General features: G+C 37.9%; 1 long non-coding RNA gene and 1 other non-coding gene across 2 annotated transcripts in view; both read left to right on the plus strand.

Moving 5' to 3' along the window:
- Positions 1-1,583, plus strand: part of LOC147818689 (uncharacterized) — a 3,773-nt gene extending 2,190 nt beyond the window's left edge. Inside the window, exon 3 of the long non-coding RNA XR_015437744.1 lies at positions 466-1,583. This is a non-coding gene — a long non-coding RNA (uncharacterized LOC147818689). The remainder of the gene's footprint in view (positions 1-465) is intronic.
- Positions 1,584-3,558: 1,975 nt separating this feature from the next.
- LOC147818690 (small nucleolar RNA SNORD36) lies at positions 3,559-3,635 on the plus strand. Its single transcript, XR_015437748.1, has one exon. It is a non-coding gene; the product is annotated as a small nucleolar RNA SNORD36 (small nucleolar RNA).
- Positions 3,636-4,138: the final 503 nt, after the last annotated feature.

A 4,138-nucleotide genomic window follows, 5' to 3' on the forward strand; every position in this document is an offset into this window, starting at 1 on the left:
TCCTCACGTCCAAAAAAGGACACACAAAGAAAATGCTATAAAATCATCATATATCAATATTTTTTTCTGCTTTTTTTTGCATACATCTCTTAAACCACTTCAGTTCTGCTCAAACCTACCAAATGTTTATTAGTTTTCAGGATTTTAACCCTTTAAATGCCAGTTTGAAGACATGTTGCCTCTTGTTTTATTAAAAAAAACAACACAGAATATGAGCTATTTCCCACATAATACATGATGGAGGGATGTGACATTGTTTTATATCAGAGTCTTTTATATCAGACATTTCTCAAAACCAGAATATGATCAGGGTGACTTTTGAACACTGGAAATAAATCATGTACTCATCCCGGCAGTAGCCCCCGTTTATAGTTTATTACTATTATTTACCTGATGTCTCATGATGATCTCAGATCTCAGTGTTCCCTCTGTTTTAGCTCTGTGTTTGGTCTGTCATTGGTACAGGTGGGACAAGGACAGTCCTTTAACCTCTTCTGTTCATCCACCTCCTCTGCCTGGACTCCCTGTACCCAGGAACAGAGCCTACAGGAAGAGGAAGGCGTCCCGAAGCTGCTGTGGCAGAGCGGGGGCCGCTGCCTGGAGGAAAAACCCCTCCGGCTGCCGACATCATACATCTGCAGCAAGTGTGGACAACCCAGAAGGACTGACACTGACGACACTCACATTGCAGGGGTGTCACACTGTGTGACTGTTGGTGGAAAGACTGTGGAGGAGTGGAGGGAAGAGATGAAGAAAAGACAGGACAATGCTTTCTATCTTCATTTATAACTTTTAATTGACATTTATTATATTTGATTTGTTGCATTTGGAGTGGTGTTTGTGTCACCTGATGTCTCATGATGATGTCAGTCCAGTGTTCCCTCTCTTTTACTTCTGTGTTTGGTCTCCACCAGCTCCTGAGGGAAATCTGTCTCTTTTGCTGCTAATGCTCCGCTATGTTCAGCAGCTGCTCTCTGACTATATCTGTCTGCAGTTTGCTGCTGAGGAGGTAGTGGACAGTATATATTCTATTAAATTGTGTTGTACTCTATTATTGTTAAAAAATCTCAAGCTGACATGTCAGACTGGGTGGGTGGGTGGGCCAAGGGAGGAGAAAGCATAGGGGAGTTTAAAAAAGCACTGGGTGTGTACACCTGAGATCCCTTTGTTAGAGACCATGCTGCCACATCAGTAGGTCGCTGGAAACCAATGTCCTTTGTTTGATCTTATTTAATTTTTATTTCTTTCAAATTATGTTTACCTTCAATGAATCTTAATTTATGAGTTTATTTGACCTGAAAATTGTTGTAATTTAGAACAAGAAGTAGTGAAGTTGTATCCTGCATTTAATTATGTTCTTTGTTAACAGGATAAGCAATACCCTGGTTAATGTTTGAGATTCCTTTTTTTCCTTTGTATGCATTAAGAATGTAAGATGTTATAGTTACCGTTTCTTTATTATCTTTGTGGTATGTGTGGCAAGTTATTTACTTTTGTTTGTTGTACTGAAGAATCCATCCATCCATGCATCCTACCATCAGTTCCTTGCTGAATTTCCTGAACAAAATAAATGGTTAAATGTCTCGTGGTCCATGTCTTTAATGTGCACACCAGTCACCCTTGGTGACCTGAACGGTTTGATGACGATGAAAATGATGTGAATCATTGTGTGGCCTTCACAGTCACCAGTTCTCAACCCAATTTAACAACCACTGAAGCTGTTTTGGCTCAACACCTTACTACTACACTTTATCTTGGTTTTTTCTTTAATTTGTCAACTGTTTGGTTTATCATACATCACAGATGTTTTACTTGTCTACATTTATTAGGTTGCCACGTTATTTACAGACCCGGCACTGTTCCTCAGTCATTTTGGTTGGGTTAAGCTGTGCAACAACCCCTAAACCTTTTATGTTCCAATCATACATCGCACCGACCCCTTCACCTCTCCCCACCACATTTTATAAGTGAGAATGAACGGTAACCTGCACACAGCAAATGTGTGTGTGTGTGTGTGTGTGTGTGTGTGTGTGTGTGTGTGTGTGTGTGTGTGTGTGTGTGTGTGTGTGTGTGTGAGAATGAGCGACAGGCGCGCTTTATACATATATAGCTGCATAATAATGTTAACCCCTAGTAACAGATTAAGTAACCTTACTCAAATTAATAAATCAATAAACAGCTACATACAGGTATCATAATATTTTGTAAATAGTTTTTTGACAGTTATAATGCCTTACTATACTATGACATTTTTATGACGTTTTTGACGTTTTTATGCCTTATGACGCTATGACATTTTTTGACGCTTTTATTAACCACACCACCGGTGGTTTGGTGGGGCAATGGTTAAAGCTGTTGTCTCTCAGTCAGAAGGTCCTGGATGAGGATCCTGGTCCTGGAGCCTTTCTGTATGGACATTGCATGTTCTACCTGTCAACTCTGTATCTTACTACACTATAAAGATTTTATGCCTTGCCTTACTATAATATAGCAATAATAACATTTTTCTGACATTTTTAATGCCTTACTTTACTGTTTTTATGATGTTTCATGCACCAACTCAATGTCCTTCCCTCAGGCTTACTATAATATGGCGTCTTTAGGAAATTTGTAATGGCTTACTACATTATGACGTTTTTTGAAGTTTTTATGCCTTAGCATTACTATGGCGTTATTTGACGCTTTTATATTTCAGTCCACAAGTGGTTTAGTAGACCAATGGTTAGAGCTGTTGCCTCTTGTCACACCGTGGTGAGGTTGTCTTGTCTTGGGTTTGTTTTGTCCTGTCATTTCCTGTTTTATTTTGAAAAGTAATTCTCCTCTCGTTTCAGGCCACTTGCCCTTCCTCATGTGTCTCAGTCTGATTGCCCTAAGTGTTTCCACCTGTCCCCTATTTCCCTCCATGTGTTTAAATAGTCTGTGTTCCCCTTGTCTTGTGCCAGAGTGTCTTCGTCCTTGTCCTGCACCAGAGCCTTGGTCCATGTCCACAGCCATAGTAATCGCCATAGTAAGCCGTATGTTCCTCGTGACGAGTGATTTTTTGTTTGTAAGTTTTTCCTTAGCTAAATTTCATAGCCCTTCGTTTTCCTCGTTCAAGAGTGATTTTTTGTTTGTTAATTCTTACCTTAGCTTAAATTCATAGCCCTTTGTTTATTCCTCGTTAAAGAGTGATTTTTTGTTTGTTAACTCATATCCTAGCTTAGATTCATAGTTCTTGGTTTTTTCCTCTTTAAGAGTGATTTTTGTTTGTAGCCAAATTATTTTATATAGGCAGGTTTTTCCTCCATACGGAGCGTTTTGTGTTTATTTGTTTCTTTTTAGTAGAGTTATTTTTCCCTCCTCTTGGAGTGTTTATTGTTTTCTCTATAGTCAGAGTATAGTGTCTAGTTTTGTTTATAGCCATTTGTTTGTCACTCGGTCCGAGGTCTCCGGTGTATTCAATAAAAGCCTTTTGTTATCTAAAATCTCTGCATCTGAGTCCTGCTTTGAGTCTTGGCCTGACACCTCTCAGTCAGAAGGTCCTAGGCCTTACTATACTATGTCGTTTTTATGCCATACTATACTATGATGTTTTAGGATTTTTTTATACCTGACTATACTATGATGCTTTTAAAACATTTTATAGCTGACTATACTATGTCGTTTTTATGACGTTTTTATGCCTTTATTATACTGTGATGTTTTTTTGGCATTTTTATGCTTAATTGTATTCTATCGTCTCATGCCATCCCATACTATGACATTTTTATGACCTTTTATGCCATACTATACTGTGATGTGTTTTGACATTTTTCTGCCACACTAGACTAAGATCTTTTTAGGCATTTTTATGGCTAATTATATTATTTCATCTCATGCCTGACCATACTATGACGTTTTTATGACCTTTTATGCCTTATTATACTATGATGTATTTTTGACATTTTATGCCATACTATACTATGACGTTTTTTGGCATTTTTCTGCTTAATTATATTACTTTGTCTCATTCCTTGACATACTATGACGATTTTATGACCTTTTATGCCTTAATATACTATGACGTTTTTTGACATTTTTCTGCCATACTATACTTGGACGTTTTATGGCATTTTTCTGCTAATTATATGCTATTTTCTCATGCCTGACCATACTATGA

This window comes from Seriola lalandi, unplaced genomic scaffold (genome assembly GCF_002814215.2).
Source record: "Seriola lalandi dorsalis isolate HSWRI2012SDOR001 ecotype SW California unplaced genomic scaffold, Sedor1 jcf7180002054524, whole genome shotgun sequence".
Classification (NCBI taxonomy): Eukaryota; Metazoa; Chordata; class Actinopteri; order Carangiformes; family Carangidae; genus Seriola; species Seriola lalandi.